General features: G+C 43.3%; 1 long non-coding RNA gene across 1 annotated transcript in view; it reads left to right on the top strand.

Moving 5' to 3' along the window:
• LOC132346913 (uncharacterized) overlaps positions 1-13,744 on the top strand; it is an 18,889-nt gene continuing 5,145 nt past the window's right edge. The window contains exon 1 of the long non-coding RNA XR_009496912.1: positions 1-190. This is a non-coding gene — a long non-coding RNA (uncharacterized lncRNA). The remainder of the gene's footprint in view (positions 191-13,744) is intronic.

Genomic DNA, 13,744 nt, shown 5'->3' on the forward strand with positions numbered 1-13,744 from the left:
TTGAAGGGGATTGAATGCACCCCTCTTTAGCCTGTTTCTCACTGTCTGAGCCCTGAGCCAGGCACTGTGCTGGGCACAGAGGATGAAAATGACAGGTTGACTTAAAACAGCCAGCTCGAGCAGAAAGTGTGAAAACCAGCCGCATTTCTGAGACATGAGAAGGAAACCAGCCCAGAGGAGAAACCAGCAGGTAGTGGAAGCGAACCCAACCTGATGAGAATGTGTGCAGACCTGGTGGGGGGGTGGTGATCAGGCTGTATTGTTTCTGTCTTCCAGGTGATTCCTCCTGGTCTCTGATCCCCTAGGGAGGGTCCCAGGGTTTTCCTGGAAGCCCTCCTTTCCCTCACTGACCCTGTGGGCATGCACATACATGCACACACACATGGACACACGCACATCCTGCAGGTCCGCCACTCCCCTCCCCTCTCAGTGGTGCCTGGTCTCCAGTTCCTCTGTCCCTCTTGGAGTTGAGCTCCCCCGCCCCCCACCCCCACCCTGTGTGTCCTCCCAGACAGGACAGTTGGCCCAATCAATCTACATCCCTGACACTCCCACCTTGATGCCAGAGCCTGACCCCTGAAATATGATACTGACCTTATCCTTGCTGACCTGCGACCTTCAAGGACCTTCCTTTACTTAGGGAATGAAGGCAAAGCCCTTCTCTGCCAGGTGGTCCTCACCCTGGTGTAACAGACATCCTCCTGTGTGTGTGCACACATGTGTGAGTATACATTGTGCTTGTGTATGAATGTGCATACATCTACCCACACATGTGTGCATGCAGATTCGTGAATATGTGCATGTGTGCACGCATGTGAGTATATATGTGTGCTTGTGTATGAGCATGCACATGTGTATCCACACTTGTGTGTGCACTCATGAGTGTGTGCAGATGTGTGTGTGCATGTATGCATATGCACCTGCGTGCTCACATCTCTCATGGCATCTTGCAGCCGTGTGATACCTTTGGGAGATGTGTCACCAAGAGCAGCCAGAATCCGGGGCCAGCAGAGAGCAGGAGAGGACTGGGGGAGGAGCTGGTTCAAAGAAGCCCGGGTGAGGAACTGAAGGCTTCCCTTGACTTTTGGTTTCCCAGCCCGCTGGCCCCAAGGGTTCCACCTTGCCCCTGGGGCTCCGAACGAGGACAACAGATGGGCTCGGGCTCAAGGTGAAGGTGCAGGGAACACCATCCATCCGTCCAGTCCCTGACATGAGTCCCTCCTGAAAATGCATGACCCCTGGACTGAAAATGCACTTTCTGTGACAGAACAGCTGGCAGATGAGTGGGTCTCCTCCAAGTCCTGAGAGCAGGATGCTTTTTCAGCATCCTCCGAGAGGACCAGGGGCTTCCTCCCTTCTGTGGCTGTTCCTCATTGCACACCGCCTGGGCTGGCACCCACACCTTCCTCCCCTGCCCTCTAATTGCTCAGCTCGTAGTAACTGATATCTTATGAGGTGTGGGGTAAATTGATTGGTTAATGTCCATGAAAGGATGTGGTCCTAGCATAGGGCAGCATAAATGGGGTTTTGTTCAGTATCTGCATCACAGCTTGATGTGTGCCCCCTTCTCACCCTTCTATTTCTACCATGTGAATCATCTCACCTGCAGTAAGTGGCTTGATCTACAGGCACACCCAGAATGCAGTCTGGCAGGTGGGCCCACGTAGGAGAAGCAGGTTGGTCACCTGAATTTGCAATCCCTGCAATCTGTCACTTTCTCCACTAAGGCCTCTTGCCTTTTGGAGCGTCAGATTTTTCTTCATCAAAAGTCTACTTTTAGCCTGCAAATAACTCCTATGAGGCTCAGTGTTTACCCAATAGCTCTGCCTTCTGTTAGAACCTGATTCCCCATGATGCTGAGTTCAGCAGCCAGCTGAGAGCTGGAGTGAGGAGTGGAAAAGATGCTTAGTGCCCGCTGAACATCCAGCTCTCCTCAACACCCACTTCCCAGTCATCTTGTCCTTGGGCGGCACCTTGCTACTGATTCTCTGGTGGGCAGTGAGCAGAATGGCATGGAAACTTCCCTGGGACCCTCCAATCCTCCCTCAACCCCACTGGCCACCAGGAAGTGGAGAGGGTGTGGAGCAGAGTCCTCCCCACAGGCCCCTGGGGAGACCACTGTGGCGGATACAACCCTTCATGCAAACTCCTGAGATTCAGGTCGATTTGCTTCTAAAGCGTCACCTGGCATCTTCTGAGTAACAACAGGAACATGAGGGACAGGAGGTTATGCACATATGCCCAGAGCGGATGGGTGATTTTGCCTACATCTCCTCCTGTGTTCCCTCTGGGTTATACTCTTCTTCCTTCCTTCCTCCCCTCCTTCTGCACTGCATTCCTGTCCCCACAGCCTCCAGCATGGACTCTGGGACCTCAGTCTGTGCTCCCACCCCTGCTCTTGGGGTGCCGGCCCCTCGCTCCTTCCTGAAGGTGGCAGTGCCCGGCGCCCTGTCACTCCACCTTGCATCGCTGCTGGTCCAGTTCCTGCCAACATTAAGATGGTTTCTCCACCATCCCAGCCTCTCCACCCCTTGACCTCTTGTCCTCCTAGACTGGAGGGTCCTACCACGTCTAGCTGAGCACGCCCTTTCTGATCACCACATCTTCGCACCCCCCAACTCCGTGCTTGTTGTCTCTGAACCCATCTGTCCTATTCCCCTTCGCCATCCCTCACAGCACGCACACCTCCTCCTTGACCAGCAGACACCACAGTTCTTCACAACATCACACCTTTGCACACCCCCCTCTCCATCTTTGTTCCTCATCCTGCTTGTCTGCTTGAGATCCACTGAGTCCGTCCCAGTGGACTGGAGGCAGACAGGCTCGTGCCAGCAGGCGTCATCACACGCACGCGTGTGGCCCCACATGGCTCTTGCTGCTGAAAGATGGCTCTCCCTTCCCTCTTCCTTCTCCCCTGAGCTGCTCAAGCCGGTGACTTGCTCCCTGTTTTCCTGGGCACAGGGGCTGTAGGAAGAGAACCCCTGAGGCCCCTGGCATGAGACCTGGAGTCAGTGTCCCCGATTCCCTGGGGGCCCTGGAGGGATGCTGTTCTGCTCAGGCAAAGACCCCACTCTTGCTCCTCAAGGACAGTCCACAGCTCCCCTGACATGGTTTGTCTCATCTGATTTCCATGCTTCAGGAGCCTGTCGGTTCCTATTCTGTTTACGCCTACCTCCCTGTCTTGGCGTGATTATGAATTTATTCAGTTTGGTTCGTATATGATATTCAGATATGAGAATGTAAATGCACTTGGACCAGAGGCGTGGGACATTTTATCCAGCTCTGGCAGGTGTTGTGTGCTTTTTAATTTGGGGGTTATTATAAAAATGCTGCAGTAAACACATCTTTGAGTAGAGACACATCTACATCAGATAGATCCATGGACATAAATTGCACAGTAAAAACATGTAATTACAAAGTGTTGACAAATATTGCTAAATAGACTACAGCAAGATATCTCCCCCTATTTTCCAGCTTCTGGGCCACCATAATATATTCCTGTTTAGCATTTCTGAATATGTGGTGAACTAAAATCTCAACTTTGTTTTATTTGGCATTCTCCTTTGTGTTAATGAAATTGATCATTTTTTCATGTGACTGTTGGCCACTTGTATCTCTTCTAATTGCTTCTTTATGAAAAAGTGTTAGTTGCTCGGTCATGTCTGACTCTTTGTGACCCCATGGACCGTAGCCTGCCAGGCTCCTCAGTATATGGAATTCTCTAGGCAAGAATACTCGAGTGGGTAGCCATTCCCTTCTCCAGGGGATCTTCCTGACCTAGGGATTGAACCTGGTTCTCCTGCATTGCAGATTCTTTACCGTCTGAGCTTCTTTATAGACAGAGACTATTTTTCTTTATTTCTTTTTCTTGTCCCTTTTCCTTTTGTTTTGTGGGAACTCATTAAATGTTTTTGTTGTTGTTATTGGCCACTTGTTAAGTCTTTATTGAATTTGTTACAGTATTGCTTTTGTTTTATGTTTTGTTTTTTTGGCCCCAAGGCATGTGGAATCTTAGCTCCCTTACCAGGGATCGAACCTGCATCCCCTGCATTGAAAGGCAGATTCTTATCAATGGAATCACCAGGGCAGTTCCTTGTGGGAACTCTTTAAATATTCTGATTATTACTGCTTTTTGTATGGATTTGCTGCAAATAACCACTTTCAGTCTGTGTTGCCTTTCTATCGACTTGCTTGTCGGTATTTTTCATGAAATTGTAATATCTCAGTTGGAGAGGACACACACACACACACACACACACACACACACACTACCTCAGATACAGATCTTGTTGTTGTCCAGTCGCTCAGTCATGTCCGACTCTTCATGACCCCACTGATAGCATGGCAGGCTCCCCTGTCCTCCACTGTCTCCTGGAGTTTGCTCAGATTCATGTCCATTGAGTTGGTGATGTCGTTCAGTTATCTCATCCAGAGTGAACTAGCGCTAGGGACCAGGACGAGAGGCAGTAACAGTGTTCACAGCCTCCCGGGTTCTCAGTGTCCTCTCTGGGGGCAGGCAGTTGCCTGCAAGAATGAAAAAAAAAAAAAAAGTAGTTTTCTTTTTTGTACCTTTTTACCAGGGATTAACATCAGGCTTCTATTACCTTTCTAACATGAACCAGGCAACTTGATTTTTTTATCTTCTGGAGGAGGTCAGAGGCCAAGATAATACATGAAATTTTAGATTTTGTGATCCACCGGTTAGCTATATACAAACTCATGAGAAAAAGCAAACGGTGATGGTTTCCAGTCATTATGTTCAGGATGGTCTATTTTGCAGCAGCAGCTGGAGGAGGCAAGAATGAGGAGGAAGGGGGTACATCTCGGGGTGGGTGGGATGCAGGGTTTCCAATGAGACCCAGGAGTCTGGAGTTCATCCTGAGAAGCCTGGGATTGTCCACACTGGGGGAGACGTTGTCCATACATGTGGAAAAGGCAGACGTTTCCTGTAGGGTTAGATTTAGCTCAAAGTGTATCTGAGGAAGGAACACACTATTTAATGAAAGGATGCTAATTCTACTATTACCTTTAAACGTTATTCTGAATTCTGCCCCCAGCCATTGCAAACAACCTCTAAAGTTCTTCTCTGTGCCCTTAGATTTAACCTGCAGTCATCATCCCTTCTTAACTGCTCTGGACAGAACAAAACCTGAAATGTAATTTACTTTAAGAATATAATCACTTATTGATTCCTCTTTTTCTTCAGGAGATAGAAACAGTGTGTAAGCTTTTATCCAAGAGAGTCCAGGACAGTTTTTATACTCTGCATTTAGTTCAAATCCATTCAAACTGTCCTTATAAAACTAGCATCTCAGGCATTGTGTTGCAGATAATCATTATTTTTAAAAGGGATTCATCATCCTGCTTGTGTGAAGATTTCACAGTAGGCAGACAATATTTAATAAGTAAATCAATAATGTTCATTTCAGGGAAAAAATTAGGTATAGAATATAGCTGGGGAAGATAATAAAAGAAGATCAAATACTAAATTTCAGACCTGATAAGCCATTAGGGATAATGCAGTGTCGTGCAGTGCGGGGTTCAGTGGGCAAGGAGGCGGACACCCTGAAATGCTGTGTAAATGCAAATTCAGCCTCATTTGTCACACGATTAAAGCACAAGGGAAAAGAAGTCCCACTGGCTTTGAATGTGGCACTTGCTACTTCAGTAAAGTGCCATCATCTGGGAAGGGAACTTCCTCAACTTGGGACAGTTTTGCTGGTAAGTGAAAAAAAAATAAAAGAGGGAGGGTTTCCCTGGTGGCTCAGCTGGTAAAGAATCCGCCTACGACATGGGAGACCTGGATTCAATCCCTTGGTCAGGAACATCCCCTGGAGAAGGTACAGTCTCCATTTGTGAAAAAGTTAACTTGCCAAGAGGACGAGCAGACTACCCACGAAGGCTTCTGAGTATTTCCGATAAAGTCCAGTTAGAAACATTAAAATTGGGAGGAATCTTGCATCTGTCTTTCTATCTCACTCCCCCTTTTTCCTGCAAGGGCCCCATCAAAGAGGCTGTTAAGGGGAGACCCTCTTGTTTTTTCATAAAGGCTGTTTCACAGCTGGTGTTGCCAAAATGCTTTTTGTTTTAACAGGTTGTATGTAATCCCCTACAGCTCCCACTTGTTAATACTAGTATTTGTATTGTCGAGCGTTGGCTAGAATATAGATGATCCTTTTTCTGTTACACATGAACAAATATTATATCAGCAGCCAGATATCTTACCTCTGTCCTTCCTTCTTGAGGTTAAATTTATCCAGGCAGGTCTTTCAGCGGTCCTTCATTTATTACGATCTCCAAATCTCTCATAGTTCTTTCATAAAGCATTTATGTTCTGGACACAGTCATCTTCCAGAAAAAGTGTTCCCATTTGTCAAGTATCATTATAGAACACGGTGTCCATAATTAAACCCTGTGCTCCCTGTGAGCTGAGGCCAGTGCTTGAGGGTAGTGCTCCCACCATCTGTGTGTTGGATGTCAGCTAAAGCAGTTTCTCTTACACTAGGCTATCTTAGGAATGTCAAGGATTAATTGGAAGAATAACCAGGATAAGAGAAACAAGTTTTAGAAGGCAATTCCAATAGCCAAGGGAAAGATACTGAGGGTGATTCCAGTAGAAATAAGATATGAGTAAAATTTAAGGGACATATATTAAATACCTTCTGATATGCTTGGTGACTGCTTATGGAGAACTAGGGGAGAGTAGAAAGTGACTCGAGGTGGCTTGCTTGTGGGACAAAGTTTATCCATCTCCTGAGCTTGGAAGTAGTGTAGGAACAGTTTTATGCTTAGATGATAACTAGCATAAAATGCCCCAAAACAATATCCATTAAGTTATAAGTGATGAAAACATGCATAAGATGCTTAGAGAGAGAGTTGGTCAAGGATGTAGATTCGTCAATCACATTTTAGATGATAATTTCGACTGTAAAATTACACCACAGGAGAATCCACGAGGTTCAAAGGAGAGGAAGTCAAGGAAAAAGAATCAAGTCACCTGTGTTTCAAAGAAGCCAGAGAAGAGGCAGAAATATAGAAGTTGACAACCACCCTGTGTCGTTTTGGTAATTAACTTCATTTCTTTAGCAGTTGACTTTCTTAATATCTAAAGTAGAAAGTAGGAACCACAGCAGGATATCTGGCTGGTCTTCCTTTTTTTTTTCTTTTTTGAGGCTATGAGTATTTGTTATGTTTTATGGATGATTTCTCTGCTATGCTATAGAGATGTTTGGTCGCTTCTGGGTAATTTAACTTTCCACACGAATTTTAATTGCCTAACTCTATCTAGATCTTGTAGAAGGATTCCCCTTTTAGCCTATTCAAGTGGAAATAGAAACTTGCCAATTTAGTGATTGGCCTGATTGAAGAGGATGTTACAGAAATTAGCACTTCACGCTGATGAATATTTTAATAATGGGCATATCTTAACTGAGTCAGAGCTGTAGTTACATGGAAAAGTAAACTAAATTTATGTTTCTCTTCATCCAGAGCAGAGAACTCTTATGAAAGGAGTTGTTCAAGTTTCTCTAAGATCTTAATTTATATGTCAGCTTTGTAGTCCACTAGTAAAGTACCAGTAAGATTCCTTGAACTAAAATCCTACTTGTCAGAACCCCTAGGTCATTGGAGTGTATGAAATACATAAATATGTGTACACATTTGTCTATGTAACATATTAATATTCACAGGTACACATTGCATGATTAGGGAGAAAGCTGCAAATGGGTTTAAAAATTTCATCGTTGCACTGTTTCCTGTTCTGATAGGTTTTAATCATCACACTGAACATGGCACATGTGTTTGTTTATCTTATTGGCTTCTTGCTTCTGCATTAAACGTACAAGCTCTACAAAGGAAGAGGTTCTGTCTGTCAGATCATCACTGCACCTTCAGACCTACGTCCATTGCAGGCATAGTGTAGGCCCTCAATAAAAAGCTGTCATTGAATGGATGAGGGGGTGAGAAAAGCCACCTTTGGAGAGCTATTGGACATACACATTGATCCTGGTCACACATACTTTACAATAGGACTGGTGATTATGGGATCGGAAAGCCTGGTGTTGAGTGCTAGTCTGCTATCAATGGTGAATTTGTGTGGTCAGCAGCCTCACCTGAAAGGATGATAGGGTGATCTTGATAATAGTGCGTCTTCCTATTTCGTAGGCCAGTTTTATGGGGCAAAGGAACTAATTTATTGGCAATTACTTTGCAATTTTTCAAGGGCTCTATGACAGTAATTCGTTAAGTGCAGTTGCTTTGGTAACCCCATGTCAGGCGGGTAACGGTTCACCAGAACAAACTGCAAACCTGGGCCGCTGAACAAAAACCTCTGAAAGACTTCAGTTGGCTGTGCTCCCTCCCCACCTCATCTCAGTTTTCCCCTGACCCGTCTTCTGCTCGGAGCCTCCATCCTTCTTTTGGTGCACGTGGGACAGAAATAGCTCTGTGTGCAAACCGGCCTCATTCTATGACGTCATCTCTTCAAGGGCTCCTGACTCCACTCCCCTCTCTGAAAACATTTCTGAGAGCTAGGAAATGTGCTGTTTGTTGCACCCACATCACATATGATGCTGTTTCTAAGAACTCAGCTGCTCAGTAGATACACGTTGAAGCAAGCCAACGATTCTCCATTGACTGTTTTCCATTTTTTTTCTCCTAGCCATACCACGAGGCATGTGGGATCTTGGTTCCCCAGCCAGGGATTGAACCTGTGCCTCCTGCAGTTTAAGTGCAGAGTCTAAACCACTAGACCCCTAGAAAGTCCCTATTTTCCAGTTTTTAATATCACCAAAGAAGCATGCATTCCATGCCCCATTCCTCTAAGTGCTCGTGGAATAAGATAAAGTAAAATAACAGAATAAAACAAATATTCAACCTTACAGACATGTGTTAAGAGAGCATTTCAGTAATCAAGAATTCAGACTTAAAGCAGTGGGCTGTTCTAAATAACTTAAGTGTCCCAGGTGGGACAGGAAAGGTAGGACAGGAATGGTGACATTGGTGACAGTTGACAGCAAAAGAGTTGGTGAAGTTGGTCCTTCTCTTTCATTTACAACAATTTGAAGAACAGGGACAGGGGTTGGATAAGACAGCAAGTTCTTCCTGTATGTTAACTGTATAAATCCACCTATTAGGTTGGAAAAAGATTTCCCCACAGAAATTCTTTATAACCTCAGTTTAATTGTGAACTATAGTTGCTTCATAGCATTTTAGAAAGTTGGCTAATTCTCTGATTCCGTTCAAGACTGAGTAAGATTCAAGCACAAACTATGAGAAGACGTTTGAAAACTACCCACTCACTTATCCATGCAACGCGTTTAAATCTATTGGTATTTTATAGGTACCTTTGGTAAGAACAACTTGTCTATCTTCATGTGTTTTAACTTTAAATTTTCCCCTGGGTTTCTACTCAATAATTCTGATAAAAGATCATTGCTCATTCTTTAAATTTAGCATAAATCACATACTTGATCATGTATTATCTAACATTAAATGGGAAAGTGAATTCAGTCATACTTACCATCTTAGAATCAATAGAATCCAATCCACTTTCATGGCTTTGTTTTAGGCAATAAAAGTAAAGATTGTGTTTTTGTTTTTTGCTGCTGCCCTTTTGCCTCCCTGGTGCATAAAAGTGACTGTTGGGAAGTATTTTTAGTGGGCCTTATTTAATGATTTTCATAGGGCATCACTTCTGACTGGATCTTACTCAGGGCAGCACCAGGCCAAACGCGCATTGCTGTCTCCAGTCACACCTTGGTCCTCCCCTCTGGCTCATGTCAGCTCTGATCAAATTGGACTTCTAGCAAGCTCTTCTGTTTGCAGTTGCTTCTTAGAAAACTTTTGTGCTTCAATATTTTTTTTGCCTTGGAGACATGTACAGAAGAAGCATATCTGCTTTCTTTTGCTCTGAAGCTAGCTAAAACATGTTTGCTTCTAAATCATTCTGTTCCTGAAATGCTGAAGGTGAAGTTGTTTCAAACAACTGATCTTGATTATAGCATATACTAGGTGATGGAGGAAAACAGTAGCGATAGTAGTAGTAGTGATGATTACAATTGCAGTTAATATTTAATGAGTGGTTCTAATAGGCTGGCACTGCAGTGATGAATTGTTACAAGACCTGACCCCTCCCATCAGGAATCTCACAGTCTATTGAGCACATAAGTTGATTACAGATTGATGAGATAAGTGCAATGATAGAGAGTTCTGGGTATGTTGGGAATGCACCTCGTCCACTTTAGCATTACCAAAAAAATTTTGTGTTGTTCAAAATTATAACAAAAAAGTCAAAAGTGCATGAAAGAAATTGCAGACTTTCTGACCAAGTGTCAAAATCCTTTTTGCTCTGAGATGGTGTGAAAAGGCAGAACAGACTTCTAATTCCGAGTTTCTACCTATGCAGCCTGAAATTTCCAAATGCCCATTTACCATAAGTTAACTTCATATTTCTACTCTTAATGAACATTTTTCACCCAAAATGAACAGTTATGTGTGTACAAGAGACCTGTCACATCTCTTGTGAATTAAGATCAGACCAAGTTGTCCATTTTCTAACATATACACATACACGGACACTAGATACCGTTAGTCCACACAACAGAGAAATGCATTTCTGGTTATTCAAGGCTACTTATATTGTAGGATTTGGTTTTGTGCTTGTGTGCAACTCTTGTTTCTTAAGCGGGGGTGTCAGAAATATTATTCAGGAAAGAGCTGGATGGTAAACATTTTAGACTTTAAGCTATGGTGGTTTATGGGGACACATAGAACTATTTAGAATGGTAAAATAAAAACATTTTTAGCTCGATGTCTTAGGATAATAGACAGCAGTCTAGTTTTGGCACTTGGTCCAAGCCTAAATATTACCTCTATGGTTTATTATAATACACGTTGTTTACACATTCAGAATATCTATATTCAGAATATGTATGAAATATTAAGAATACCTTATTCTTAAATGTATCAGTTTTAAAATATCAATAACAATTTTATGTTACACACTGTATTTAATAATAATTGTTTTAGGAAATATTGAGAAATTATTAGTTGGTAGAAAATGTTTTAAGTATCTTCCCCAAACATTTAATCTATTTTTATAAAATTTTTAGAAAGTAGGTGTAACTATGGGCAGGGCATCTATTATCGTTTTTTTAGCCTTACTGGGAGCATTGCTTTGGTATCATACACACAGAATATTTGAAATTGAGAAACTGAACAAGAAGGATTTGCTGTATTCAACAAAGCGGCAAAATCAATTAACAACCCTCAACCCTGTTGAATCTCTGTGACACCTCAGCAAAGCAGTCACTGACCAGCTGAATCAGCTTGAAGGTTAAAAATTCTGCATCTCCAGATGCTGGCGATGCTCAAAAGAACTAACCTTGTGCTAGTGGGACAAATATATCTTCTTTCCTTTAGAGGGAGAAGCCGTGAGAATTTTATTTTATTTTTTTACTCATGTCTGCGTGTGAAATTATACAAATGCATCGAGAACAAACACCCCAAATTAAAGAAGAAAGAAGGTCACAGACGTAAGTGAGGGAGGCTCTGTCATAAATTCCCTTGAAATTCTGTCCTTTTCTTTTCATGCAAATAGCTTCCAATCTTTCAGCTATTTGTCAGCACAGGAGGTTGTCATTGTTATGGAGATGATCCTTTCCTCTACCTGTCTCTCCATCAGTGTAGCTGAAGCTAATTCAGAGCACTGATGTAAGATTATTATCAGGTCGAGAACTTATCTGACAGAATTTATGGTGATGAGTCTAGTACACAGGATATGCCAATGCTCCCTGATCACGAGTTTTTATGGCATTCCCATTAGTTGGTGACAGCTGTCAAAAATGCAGTTGTTACCATTTTATTTACTCCTGACATTTGAAGGTCACTTAAAGTTTCAATTAAATTTTTCCTTTGTCAACTTAGAAATACCACTCAATTTAGCTCTTGATTTGATTGCTCTTGAAGCTGCCTTAGCATTCAGGGAGTTGATTATTTCAAGATTGTATCGCCAAAGTAGTGATAGTGACTATTCAATCGATGATAGTGATAGCAATGATTGTGACTATTGAATGCCACGACCATACTGGAAACTACACACAATACAGAAATGTCTGTCCCACCAGGTAGACCTGGATCTGAGTGGAAGACACACCCTCTGTCCTCTCCCTACTGGGCTAACATTCCTCCAGGTCACTAAATTTCAAAAGTAAGTGTTTCTCTATCAGCAATTACTCTAAATATAAATATAGTAAACTCCTGCTTCAAAAGACATATGTTGACAGAATGGATTAAAAAATAATAGGATCCAATTATATGTTATCTGCAAAAGACTCACTTTAAATGTAAGAATACACATATTTTGAAGTGAAAAATGGAAGAAGATAATGCAAGAAAATATGCAAGACACCAGAGGTGGCTATACTAAAAACAGACAAAACAGACTTCAACCAAAATCTGTTACAAAAGATGAAGAAGAAAACTACATCATGATAAAAGGGTCAATGAAACAAAAGAAATAACAATTATAAAATTTACGCACCAAACATCACAGTTCCAAAATATATGAAGCACACATTGACACGACTGAAAGAAATAATTATAGGAGACACTTTTATACTTCACTTTCAATAATGATAAAACAACCAGGCGGAAGATGGATAAGGAATAGAGGACTTAAACTCTATTGAGCATTTGGACTTAGCAGACATTAGAGATGCCATCCAACAACAGCAAAACGCACATTTTTCATAAGTACACATGGAACATTCTCCAGGATACACTAGATGCATTAGGCAACAAAAGAGGTTTTAACAAAATTTTTAACTTTCAAATCATATAATGCATATTTCTAATCACAATGGGATAAAATTAGAAATCAACAGAAGAAGGAACATTTAAAAATATGTGGAAAGCATGCTGCTGCTGCTAAGTCGCTTCAGTTGTGTCCGACTCTGTGCGACAAACCCTGGAGCCGGGCTTGCCCTCAACAAGGACGAGGGGTGGAAAGCAACGGCCCCACCATGGTCAGTCCATCTCCCTTTCCAGACCCATAGTCAACTTCCAACAGAAGACAGGAAGTGCGCTTGGGTAGGGGCTGGGGGGTGGGCAGAGGGGTCATGGGGAGTCAGGGCAGGAGCTTCCTTCTTTTGAGTGGGTTCAGAGGGAGGGTAGCTGGCCCATCTCAGAGACTCATGGCTCTCCCGGTGGCCCCGCTCCTGGAGCCTGAAGGAAAGACAGGCAGCCCTCAGTGCTGGCTTGCCTGTCCCCACACAGACCTCTCCAGGTCTGTTCCAAATGACCAACATCACAGAGGACGTGCTGCTGCCTGTTTAAGGGAGTATTGTGGGCTGTGACACCATGCACAGAAGTGGACTTACTTGAACTTTGAGGGCAATCATTAGAGAAAAAGTCAGAGCTATCATGTCTGTGACTTACCTGGTTGAGACAGTTCAGCAAAGCAGTTACTCTGCTGCGGCTGCTAAGTCACTTCAGTCGTGTCCGACTCTGCGTGACCCCATAGACGGCAGCCCACCAGGCTTCCCCGTCTCTGGGATTCTCCAGGTAAGAACACTGGAGTGGGTTGCCATTTCCTTCTCCAATGCATGAAAGTGAAAAGTGAAAGTGAAGTCAATCAGTCATGTCCGACTCCTAGCGACCCCATGGACTGCAGCCTACCAGGCTCCTCCTTCCGTGGGATTTTCCAGGCAAGAGTACTGGAGTGGGGTGCCATTGCCGTCTCCGG

The sequence above is a fragment of the Bos taurus genome, chromosome 13 (assembly GCF_002263795.3).
Source record: "Bos taurus isolate L1 Dominette 01449 registration number 42190680 breed Hereford chromosome 13, ARS-UCD2.0, whole genome shotgun sequence".
NCBI classification, from domain to species: domain Eukaryota; kingdom Metazoa; phylum Chordata; class Mammalia; order Artiodactyla; family Bovidae; genus Bos; species Bos taurus.